General features: G+C 39.0%; 1 pseudogene; it reads right to left on the reverse strand.

Moving 5' to 3' along the window:
* Positions 1-12,814, reverse strand: part of LOC103346103 (calpain small subunit 1 pseudogene) — a 44,111-nt pseudogene extending 31,297 nt beyond the window's left edge.
* Positions 12,815-13,060: the final 246 nt, after the last annotated feature.

The following is a 13,060-nucleotide window of genomic DNA, read 5'->3' on the forward strand; positions in this document are numbered from 1 at the left end:
TCTAATAAGTCAAGAATTCCAGATGGTGTCCTGTAGCTGTGAAAAAGCCAAGAAGTGGCTGCTCCCTTCAGGGTCTCCAGAAGGGACAGTCCCTGAACACACTATGATGCCAGCCTCTTTTGACTCAGTTCAGAATTCTTGACTTCCAGACCCCAAAAGGAATCAGTTCCTATTAAGTCATTAATTTTGTGTAAATTTGTTATAGCAGCAAAACAGAAATTAATACAGTGACTCCCTCTAGAACTTTGCTGACCCTTGATGTAGACTATATCCAAGAAGACAAAGTATGTGAGGAGTTTTACTTAAGCCCCCAAAGGATAAAACACTATGGAAATTCATTACCAGAAAAATACTTGAAATTGGTCATAGAAAAAATGCATAACTTCATTAAATGCCTCTACCATCATATGTAAATTTTTGAAGTCATTATAGGTGGTAGGGAGAAAACATAAGTCTCTGGTAATTTCTTATAAAGCATTTGTTCAAGATCAACAAACTTTGTGGAGTGAATTCCTAGTCTCCAGTGAACTGTTCAAATTATGGTGATCACTGTGGTATTATTAGGGGCTTTGCTTTTGTGCAGGGTGCTAGACAAAGTGCTACAAGCTGGTCAGGCGCAGTACAGCACAAGAAGACATTTGTCAGGCGCAGAAGCTGAACCTGAAGGAAGTTGCTGAGCAGCAGGTCTGCCCCCCCCTCCCCCCCCGCCGTTCCTAGGCAGGATTCCGGCAAATGCATACCAGCTGGACTGTTTCAAATGGAGTGTGAGATCTTCCCCATATCTGTACCAAATAGAGACTAGAAATAGAGAAACATGGACTAAGTAGTATCATTGGTCTCTGCTTGAAAACAGATCCCATAGGCCTATAAATTTAAAATGTAGAAAATAAGAAACACATGCATTCACACACACACACACACACACACAAAATTCAACCAGCAACTGTCTCAATTCCATGTCTTGGTTTCTACAAAAGCTTAGAAATAGTCTTTAATATAGCTTAATGCATGTCCAGCATTGTTACAGGGCACTCTATGTAAAATCAGAATCAAAATGGAGTGAGTGTGGCTAAAAGCTAACTGCAGATCTCTTGCTTCTGTACATATTAGCTTTGCTTGTTGATGGTTAAAGGTGTATCTTGTGAAACTATGTGGGCCCGAATTCCCAGGAACTAGGTTGACGGAAATGTTTCATTTACATTATCTTGCAACCATATCTTGGATCTGTTACTGGGTTTGTTATTGTTAACTTACAACCCTATTCTGGTTTTCTTTTTTATTGTTCACTGCATACCAGGGGTCCGGTTTGAAGTTGTGAGCTCTAGTGGACAGAATACTATAAAAAACTGTGTAACCCGCTATTGAGGGCCGCACTCTGGTAAGAAGTGTCGGTCTGAATCGGTGGCCGGTCCAGATCGGTTACCTTGACTCATTTGTCTCTCATTTGCTTCTCATTTTCAATAAAATTCATGTGTGACTGTCACTGGCTTTTGTAATACTGTATTTTAGCTGACGAGTGGATGCAACACTCTATTAAAACATGCAGTACAAAGGAGAAATAATACAAATTGATAGAAAAACTGGTTTTAGTCCTATCAGCAGCCCCAATCTTTAAGGTAATGCAAGAGTTAACAAGTCAATCTCACTGTTCTAAATTAATTTGTTAGGCTACCTTCTATTGATCTTTTTAATGCAAATGCATTGCTGGCAAAATACATTGGAGATTTGTTTGACCCCTTTATTGTTGTAGGATATGGCAATTAATTTTTTATTGAGATTCCAATTAGCTTTCAGTTCTTACATTGTTTTACCTAAATCCTCCTCTATAGTCCCCCTAAGGTTACTGACAAAAGTTCATCTAAACATGACTACACTAAAAGGTAGAAGTAAAGAAACATTGCTTATGTTGTGTACAAAATTGAGGTTACTTTAGGTTAACTGGATTAGATTCTCTGAAGAGATAAAGATGCTTTAAATCATGAGGAATTAATCAGAAAATTATAATTGAAAAACAAGACCACAGTAGTCTATGACAAAAGGGAAGAAGGTGTCACATTAGCACAACAGAGCAGGAAAATCTGAAGGAAATTTTACCAACCATTGCCATTATGACCCTTGTGAAAGAGTTGTCACAAAGAGAAAAACACAGGGAAAAGCCCTAAGGCAGGACTTGCTGATTAGGACCACCGAAGGAGAATCACTAACAAAAGAAAATTGAGTTCTGCGTTGGGAGGGGGTCTGCATGTGAAATTTTCAGATGTCCCTGCAGGCACCAAGGACAGAGAATGGAGTCCGAGTAATTACTGTAGGGAAACTGAGAGAAAGGTTATGGGAGGATATTACAGACACCAGGGCAGTGTGTAGAAAAGAGCTTTCAAGTCGAGTTCTGTAACAAGCCCAGCAAGTGCCAACCATTCAGGTTAAGAACTTTAAAAATACATTAGAAAGCTACCCTCTTCCCACTGCTGATCTATCCTGAATTTACTGACCCTGAATAAGAGAAAGATGAGATAGTGATTGGAGAATAAGAAAAAGGTGGGACAATCAGGAAATATCCCTCACATGGACAAATAAAACCATAATGCATTCACAGCATAAAGGGAAGGGCATACTTCAGTCCATGGAGGCGCCTTTGGCTGGATATGGGAAGATTCTGTTTTTCAAGCACTTCAATCCCTTTACACAAAAGGATTGGAAGAAAAAAGGTAAAGCAGAGGTGTAAAATGTGAAATCCCACAGTGACCCATTCTCATACTTAAATCTCTACCCTGAGGTTATAAATAATCCTTGCAAAGCAGGAGCCTAAAATTGGATTAAGTTGCAATCTCACGAAATCAAATGTACATTAATTTGGTGTCTCTCAGTATACAAACACTATGCAACCATTGCTTGTAGTGAAAAGCATTAAACAGTTTATCATCTAAACATTTATTTTTAAATAGGAAAAAAATAAAATAGCCTAGTTTTACATAGCCAACATGTTTTTGATTATTTCTTTATATCTGTTCTTCCTAAACAAGGCATATACTGATTGTCAGAAAAAAACCAATAATGTACTTTTGTCCAATTTACATATTAATCTTAGATTTGATTTGAACATCAAAATGCATTACAGAAATTCATTAATATTTTTACAGCAGTTACACATTTGCAATTGTCACTGAGACATTAGGTAACACTGTTTTGTTACACCATCATTACATTGAACTCATTTTAGTATAGTCTTAATTCATGTAAGTTTTTTAATTGAACTGTATCCTTGAAAAATTTCAATCCTTAGATTTTTCCATTCCTAAGTCAAACTCAGCATGTAGTTTAGCATATTTATTTGTAATACAATTTGTTTTTATTCTAGCTGATCTTAAGCTTTCCTTTATTTTTCTTTCTTTAAGTTATTTATTTTATTTATTTTTTGACAAGCAGAATTAGACAGTGAGAGAGAGAGAGACAGAGAGAAAGGTCTTCCTTTTCCATTGGTTCACCCCTTAAATGGCCGCTATGGCCATCGCACAGTGCAAATCCAAAGCCAGGAGCCAGGGGCTTCCTCCTGGTCTCCCATGTGGGTGCAGGGCCCAAGCACTTGGGCCATCCTCCACTGCCCTTCCAAGCCACAGCAGAGAGCTGGACTGGAAGAGGAGCAACCGGGACAGAATCTGGCGCCCCGACCGGGACTAGAACCCGGGGTGCTGGCGCCGCAGGTGGAGGATTAAAGATTTATTTGGAAGGCAAAGAGACAAAGAGAAGGCAGACCAAAGATCTTCCATTTGCTGATTCCCCAAATGCCTACAATAGCCAGATCTGACCTAGGCTGAAGCTAAGAGCCTAGAATTCCACTGAGTCTCCCACATGGGCAGTAGGGACCCAAGTACTTCATGCATCACCTGCTGCTGCCCAGACAGCATGAACGGGAAACTGAAAGCTGGAATTGGAGTAGATCCAGGATGCGAACTCAGATACACTGATAAGGGATGTGCATGTTCCAAGTGACCTCTTAACTGCTGAATGAATTGCCTGCCATGGTTTAGTACTTTTTAAGGCTCCCATATATAACTTATAGGGATACTTGTAACCTCCAAAACTGGTTAGCTAACCTTCATAACAACAAAAAATTTATTTTATCTAAAAAAGATTCTATGCAACATGTCCAGCTTATTTTTTCTTATAGAAGAGGAATAATTGTATTTTACATAAACTTATTAGATAGCATTTGAAGAAGGATTTAAATGAAAAATGCTATTACCTGCGAGAAGTTCTAGTTTCTTCTTTTTACAAACCTTTCTGATAATCCTCATTTTATTTTGGGCAGATATAATACAGCCTTAAGAATTATCATATGAATGTGCTATTTATGATTTTACAATGAAATAATAAGTTCCTTTTGTTTAGAGTTTGTAGCAAAATTTCTATGTACCCTAGTGTGACAGACAAAAAGAGTTAATTTAAAATTTATGCTCTTGAGGCTGGAACTGTGGTGTAGTAGGTTAAGTATTTGCCTGAGGTGCAAGCTTCCCATATGGGCACCGGTTCTCATCCCGGCTGTTCCATTCCAATCCAGCTCCCTGCTGATGGCCTGGGAAAGCAGTAGAGGATGACCTAAGTGCTTGGGCGCCTGCACCATGTGGAAAACTCAGAAGAAGCTCCTGGCTCCTTGCTTTGGATCAAACTGGCTCTGGCCATTGCAGCCATTTGGGAAATGAACTGGTAGATGGAAGACTTCTCTCTCTGTCTCTCCATCTCTCTCTGTGTAACTCCACCTCTCAAGTGAATAAATAAATCTTTTAAAAAATTTATGTTCTTTATTTTGTCCTTCGAATATAATGCATTATACTTTAGGACATTTTCATGCACTCTCATGGGAACCTTTAGTTGATTTCCTGGAGAGAAGTAAGGAAACAAAGCATTAGGTGTTAGCTGTGCAGTTAGAAGAATCTTTAGTCTTCTCATTAAACGAAGCTGGTATAATTGAATATCCATACACAGAAAAGTTTAATTGGATTCTATCCTCACTATGTATATAAAACAACTCAAAGTGAATTGAAAACTTAAATGTAAGTCCTCAAACTATGAATCTACTAAGAGAAATTTTAAGGGAAACAATTTAGTACATTGGAATTGATAAGTTTTTGGACCAAACACCAAAAGCAAAGGAAGCAACAGCAAAAATAAACAAATGGGATTTCATCAAACTAAACTAATAAGTTTCAACAAAGGGAAGGGATTACCTATAGAACAGAAGAAAATCTATCAATCCATACTTCCAATGAGGGGCTAATAACCAGAATACATAAGAAAAATAATAGTAAGAAAGAAACTAATTTTAAATTAGCAATAGATTGAACAGATGTGTTTTCAAAGGAAGACAAATGACCAACAGCTGTATGAAAAAATGCTCAATATCACTATTCAACAAGGAAATGCACATCAAAAGCACAATGAGATATAAACTTACTCCATTTAGATTGGTTGCTATCAAAATGACAGAAGAACAAATGAGGGCGAGGATGTAGAGAATAAATCCTTGTACACTGTTGGAGGCATATAAATTAGTACAGCCATTGTGGAAAACAGTATGGCAGACCTTCAAAAAACTCATGTTGGAACTAACATAAGATCATCCATCAATCCTACTACTGGGTATATATCCAAGGACAATGAAATCAGTCTGTCAAAGAGACATCTGTACTGCTATTTGGGTGTTGCATTTACATAAGGAATTTCTGTATACATTGGTAAAATAAGTGCATTGCTAAAAGCTTGCAAATAGGAGTATTAGTTAAATAAATTTGAATCTTAAAATATCCCATCATAACGTAAGGGTTGGAAAGGAAACAGGAGATTTGCACTCAAGTTCTGTCCTTGTAATTAACTATCCAAATACTGAATGTCGTTATGAGGTCTAGAATTCTTACCTGGTAAGCAAAGAGGAGGAATAATGAATGTTTACCCCTTCTTGTGTGGCAGAAAGAGGTAACTGCTAGTACCAGGCAAGAAGAGGATGTACCAGGGTTTTGCTTTCGCTCCCAGCACTGTCCCTGTTTCTATCTAGGGTCATTTTTCTCAGGACTGCACTATATGACATTTCTTCTGTGTCCAGAGGCTGCCAGTCCCTGGTGGTAATGGAAGATTGCCTCAGTCTTGATCACCACAGGAAAACACTAAATGAGTCCTGAAATTAAAGGTCTGCTGCTGCTGATCAACTGGTGCTGTGGCCTAGTGGGTAATGCCGCTGCCCGTAATGCTGGCATCCTGTATGAGCACCGGTTCGAGTCTTGGCTGCTCCACTTCTGATCCAGCTCTCTGCTATGGCCTGAGAAAGTAGTAGAAGATGGCCCAAGTCCTTGGGCCCCTGCACCCACGTGGGAGATCCGGAAGAAGCTCCTGGCTCCTGGCTTCAGATTGGCGCTGCCCGGGCCGTTGTGGCCATCTGGGGAGTGAACCATCAGATGGAAGACCTCTCTCTCTCTCTCTCTCTCTGCCTCTCCTCTCTCTGTGCAACTCTGACTTTCAAGGAATATAAATAAATAAAAAAAGTCTTTAAAAAAAGAAAAGCCAGTAATAGTTATCATTAGTTAACAGCTTTCAATAAGAAGAGACTTATCAAAGAATTGTCATAAAAGAAAAATAATTTCCACACATTGATTTATATGCTTACCTGTATTTTCCTTTCCAGAAATAATTTGCAAACATTAATTAGTTTTAAAGATTGTATCACTTTTTGATACGATACACATAATGATTTAATTTTAAAATATTTTCGGCAATTAATAATTAGCTACTCAGTGTCTATAATTTAATTCAATTTCACAAGTTCAAAAAACCTAAACAATGACACCTTTTGATAAAAAAGCACATTGGAAGCATATATTCAGTTAACCATAATGTTTCTAATGGATAAATATATTTACATAAGGAATCATCATTGAAGATTTATTTTTTACACCTGGATTCCAATTTAAGAATATTACATTTATTGCCCATATATTGAAGCAGAAAGTTCGTATAATAAGAAGCAAACTGAATTGTTAAAGTGAGTTGGGAACTGAATATTTTTGTTACCGGTTAGAGAAAAGCTATTCACAGTTAGTATTTGGTGTTTTAAAATAGAGTAAGGCAGTTATATTATAAAATGATACTTCTTTAATAATCACTTTTGCTAATATAGAAGTGAGTTAATGATCTATTCTTCATATTAGTGAAAGTAAATACATATTTTTAAAAGATTTATTTGAAAGGCAAAGTTACAGAGAGAGGTGGAGACCAAGAGGTCTTCCAATCGCTGGTTCACTCTCCAAATGGCGACAATATCCAGAGCTGGGCTAATCTGAAACCAGAAGCCAGGAGTTTCTTCCAGGACTCCCACATGGGTGCAGGGGCCCAAGCACTTGGGCCATCTTCCACTGCTTTCCCAGGTGCATCAGCAGGGAGCTGGATCAGAAGTGGAGCAGCTGGGACTTGAACTGGCAAGAGCTGCAGGTTGGGGCTCCAACCTACTGCACCACAGTGCCAGGCAAACTGACTTTTAAAAGAACTTAACTTTTTACTTTGTTGCACAGTGTTTTCCTTTCCTTTCCACTTTTTATCTTCTTTCTTCATTCCCCCTCCTTTTCTATCTCCTCTTTCCTCTTCCTCTCATCCCTCCTCCTCCTCCTTCTCCCTGTTCTTCCTCTTCCTCCTCTTCCTCTTTTCTTCTGCTTCTCCCCCTCCTCTTCCACTTCCTTCTCCTCCTCTTTCTCCTTCTTTTTTTTCTTCTTATTCTGCCCCTCTTTCTCCTCCTCCTCCAAATCCTCCTCCTTCACTTCTCCTTCTTCTTCCTCCTATTATTGTTATTCTCATCAATGTAAAATCCTAAGATTTATGTATTTTTTAATTTATAAGGCAATTAATATCAGTCTCTTAAAAATGTTTATTTATTTTCATCTACTTGAAAGGCAGAGTGACAAAAAGAGCGTTACAGAGAGAAAGGTGTCTTCCAGCCTTAAAGGCCTACAACAATTAAGGCTGGGCCAGGCAGATGCTACAAGCCTCAAAATGTTTCTGTGGATCTCACATTTGTGGCAGGGATTCAGACACTTGATCCATCATTTCTGCCTCCCAGGATGTATCAACATGAAACTGCATTAGAAGTGGAGCAGGTGGAATGTGGCCCTCCTTTACGGAATGTGGATGCTCCAAGCAGTAGAACAACCCACTGCACCATATGCAGACCTGGAAATTTAATTTTCATTAAAATTTGGAGAGTTCATTTGAAAATGATGTTGCTGCAATATGTAGATGGAAACAAACATTAAAACTGGTTACTATGTGAACCAACGATTCAATCAAGCAATTGCTCAACTGGAATACACAACAGAAGAAACCGTTTCCCACTGTGAGCAGCACCTTCTGAAAGGGAATGTATTAAAAGTAAAATGTTTTGTGGTTATGCTAGAGAAACAGACCAAGTTATTAGCTTTATTAGGGACTCTACAAGTCATATATATGTGATAAAAGAGCCTGGTTTCTTTTTTTTATTATTATTTGACAGAGTTAGACAATGAGAGAGACAGAAAGGACTTCCTTCCGTTGGTTCAATCCCCAACTGGCCGCCAGAGCCGGCGCTGCGCCAATACGAAGTCAGGAGCCAGGTGCTTCCTTCCAGTCTCCCATGTGGGTACAGGGGCCCAAGCACCTGGGCCATCCTCCACTGCCTTCCCGGGCCACAGCAGAGAGCTGGACTCAAGAGGAGCAACTGGGACCAGAACCCGGAGCCCATATGGGATGCTGGCACTGCAGGCAGAAGATCAACCAAATGAGCCACGGCACCGACCCGAGAGCACGGTTTTAATATAGACTTAAAACTATTGTAAAGACTTCAACTGGGGTGGTACAGAAGCAACAAAACGTGGACGGTAAAGGAAGGGAAGTGTAGGGTTATCACAGGCCATACATTATCTGAGGCACTTAGGTGAAAAGAGATGCCAATTTTTTACCCTTATTACCTTTTAGTACTTGAGCCCATTATTGGAATTGGAGTTCATAATGTCCACAGGAGAAGAGTACATTCTGACCTAGGGAAAGGTTTAGATTTAAAAAATCCAAATAGGCAGAAAACGTGTTTTGTGGAATGGAATAAATTCTGAAACAGTTACACAACAGAAGAAGACAACTTTTTAAAATTGAATTGATTATCAATATGTTGGTACATGCTAGAGGTAACTATAATAGCTCAAATGTTTGCTTGGATGACTGAAACCTGTCTGCAAAGTATTCCATTGCTCCATGTAATTAGGAAGGAGAAATTTAGTATAACATAGACAAAACGAAAGAATCAAAGGACATGTTGCAGTGGGTTTATAAGAGTTCCTCCCTTACCTTGCCCCCTAGTTAGGTCTCCAAGGAGAGCACGGAGACACTTGAATCATTAAAAGTTTATGCTATGTAAATGCTACCATTCCAGTAAGCAACTGAAGTAGTTCCCCTCTGTTTCCTGAGAATGATGGTGGAAGATGATATTGAAAATAATGTTCTTATTGCAATTGTGAGATAATGTATCAGTTATATTTTCTACCTAATAAGCCAGACAAAAATACTGTAACTTAAAACAAGTCATGAAATTCAGCTGGACTTGGATTGGAAGACTCATTTCTGCTCCCCAAATATTGTTTGGAACCACTCATACATTGTGGCCTGCCCCAGTGTGGCTGGGGTGGCTGAGACTCCTCTTTGTGTGCTCTTTCATTCATCATGAGGCTAATTCGCTTTACACACACATTTGGAACAGTTTTCAACACAAAGAGAGAGCAAATCCGACTGCAATATGTGTCTTTAAAACTTCTGTTTGAGTCTTGGATATTATTACTGTTTCAGCCAAAAATAAGGCTTGCAACTGAAGTATACTTTTGTTTCAGTGAAGAACTATTGAAAATGATAAATTAACTTGCAACCATATATACCAGGTACTATGCTGAAACAAAGGCCGATACACTTCACAGTGTAGCTCTATTCTAAAAGGGCATTTGAGGGCATACACTGTGTTCTAGTCTGCAGCAACTCTGAAATCCAACACAGCATGTAACCGGATTTCCCTGTTCCAAGGGCAGAGATGTTCCTTTCTAATTCCTGAAAGTACTTCCCTAATTCATTTTTTCTTTGTGGCCATTGACCCAACTTTCCAGACTCCTAGAAATATACTTCAAGGTTCCCTTCATTTTCCATCGGAAACAGCACAGGTTTGCTCGTGGGATACTTGTCAGCCACATTCTGTGCTCCCATCCCCTGCCCAGAATATTGTCATCTGTACCACGTGTCCTTCTGTTAGTCTGTGCTTGTAGTGCTTTGGCAATACAAATCTGTTTAAAATTGCAATTTCATTTGGATCTTATGGTGTTTCACTCCTTGACTTGAAAGCAATATCCTTAATTCTTTCTGAAGCAGATGTCTCTCTACTTTGAATGTGCTGAGAGGCCCTTTTGTACATCTGATAGGGTCTTTAGACATCTACTGCAATCATTCTGAAGTTTGAAATAAAGAGGTTTTATAGCCACACAATTGATTTGCCACAAGGTCATTTCTTAATTTGAAACTTTTTTTTTTTCTGGCTTAAAGTACTGGATTTGCCTGCAACTCCTGCCTTCTCTATACCTCCTTTTAATTCTGCTTGTAAACAAAATCATTCTTTCTTTTGTTAATATATTTGTCTGTATATTTTCACAGAGCTAAAAGAAGTTGATTGTAACTTTTAATATTCTCTTGGGAAGCCAAAGCCCACATGTTTTATTAGATGGGTTATACATGTGGCCCATTAATGCAGGCAGTATTTTAATCATTGCTTTTGAAATATAGGATTCACCATTTTCCAGCCAACAAAAGCAGTATCATCGTAGAATTTCCAGCTGCACTATTTGGCATTTTTCCTATGTTCATCAGCTGTTTCCTGTGTCCTCCATGCTTCCTCCTCTCAACCAATTATTCAGATCATACCATATGTTTCAGGGTTTTGTTAAGGTTCTCAATTCTAGCCACTAATTTTCCTGTTGGCTACCCATTCCTGCTAAATAACTACTCTCAATGCAGGACCTAAACTACCATTTACTTGACCACAATCCTGAGAGTCTGGATTTGGGGCAGCTCTCAGTCGAGTTGTTTCCATTCTCTGCCAAAAGGTCCTTGTGGGGTTCTGCATGAATTTGGTTTCCTACCAGGATAGTGGGGCACCAGGGAGTACCAGCAGCACCTCTTTTCAGATATTTTCATCTGTAAGGAATCCAGACTTTCTTCTTCACATATTCATAGAAGAATTTCAGAGACCAGAGAGCAGTCAGTCAAGCTCAAGGCATTTTGAAATTTTTACTTGTCACACATGCCCATGTCACAGGGAGGTGGGGAACAAGACCTCATAACCAAGCCCAGACTCAATGTGGATGGGAACACAAGAATATGGATACAAGAGATGTGATTCAATGGGAGCTCTTGCCATGAAAACCTGCCACAGATAGCATGCAGAAATGCAGAGGCCAGTGACAGCACTTAATACGAAACTAAATCTTATAAATTCCTTTAATAGTCAATAGATATAATAATTATTTACTGTAGTTCTTCAGGGTAAGTTAAAATTCATAACTCTGACAACTTACTTGTGAAGAAATTTGACATCACAATGCTTCACAGTAACTGCTTGGTTTGAAGTTTCCATGATCTAGGACAATGAAAGCATTCCCCTTACCTTGTAATTAAACATAAAGACCAGAAAGTAGGAAGTTATCCCCAGAAACATTTTGAAGCATCATTTCCATGAAATTGTTGAAGGTCTTAAGTCAATTTATTCTGTCAGAAGTGAAAAATAAATTTGTCTCTTATACTGTCAGTAAAAATAACTGTATGATTTGCTGTATCATCTATCAACTATCTATCTATCTATCATCTCTCTTCCTATCATCTCTACCTATCATCTATCCTATATTTGAGAGGCATAGCAACAGAGGGATCAACAGAGGGAACTCTTATATACTAGTTCACTCACCAAATGACTGCAACTGGTTGAGTCTGAGCCAGAGACAGAACTAGGAACCACAAAAACAGTCCATACCTCTCCCAGGGGAGACAGGAGTCCGACAACTTGAGCTGTCACAGCCCCTTCTCAGGCTCTACAGCATTGGTGGGAGACTGGAGTCAGGAGCCAGAACTGGGAATTTAATCCAGGCACTTCAAACATCTTCAGTGCTAGGCCAACCATCCCTGGTATTTTCATATAACATTTACCTTGTGGAGTTCAGTTATAAGTAATTAATTCAAACTGTAAGTTAATTTAGATGAATACATTTGAAGTTAAAACTTAATAGTATGTAATACGTTAAGATTAAATGATATAAAATATGGGCAACATATTAAAATCTTGGTCTTAGGAGCTTTTAGGACCTGTTGCAAGAACTGCTGTTCCTCCATGACAGGTTTTATTTTAAGCCAGAAAAGACAGGCCTAAGGGTACAGGAGTGAAACTATTCCTGGAATTTAGATTCTTCCGCCTTCCTGTGTGATGCCTAGCCCCTTAAGTTGCTCAAATGCACCAATAAAACACATACATTTAGGTAATTGCCATATAAGGAATAGGGAACTGGCCTGTGTGTGCAGTGATGCATATACTTGTTTACTGGAGTGCATAACAATGCTGGGAGGGAGAGGGACCAGGCTCCTCACCTCAGCACTGCGCTACATTGTATGTACAGGTTAGAGCCCCAGCTAGCTGGTAATAAAATCCTCTTGCTGTTGCATCCAGCCTGCCTTTTGTGAGTGGTTTTGGGGAGGGTCTCAAACCGGACCCAACAACCTTTTTGGTCATTGTGCTCCTCTGTATCTACTGAGGAACGTGTTCAGATGCCTCTTCGTGTGCTTCCCGGAACAAAATATTGCTGGGTTTTTCTTACCGCAGGTAAAGTGGGTAAAGCTGAACTGTCATTTGAACTTCAGTTTCAGTTCTCACAGACGCAGTGAGGATCTTTCAAATAGTTCCAGGTTTGTAAATAATGCCTGTGATATGCCCCATAGAAGAAACAGCATATAGACTATTTTATTGAAAAGCAATGCT

Source organism: Oryctolagus cuniculus, chromosome 2 (assembly GCF_051225735.1).
Source record: "Oryctolagus cuniculus isolate XC-2025 breed Fujian yellow rabbit chromosome 2, ASM5122573v1, whole genome shotgun sequence".
Classification (NCBI taxonomy): Eukaryota; Metazoa; Chordata; class Mammalia; order Lagomorpha; family Leporidae; genus Oryctolagus; species Oryctolagus cuniculus.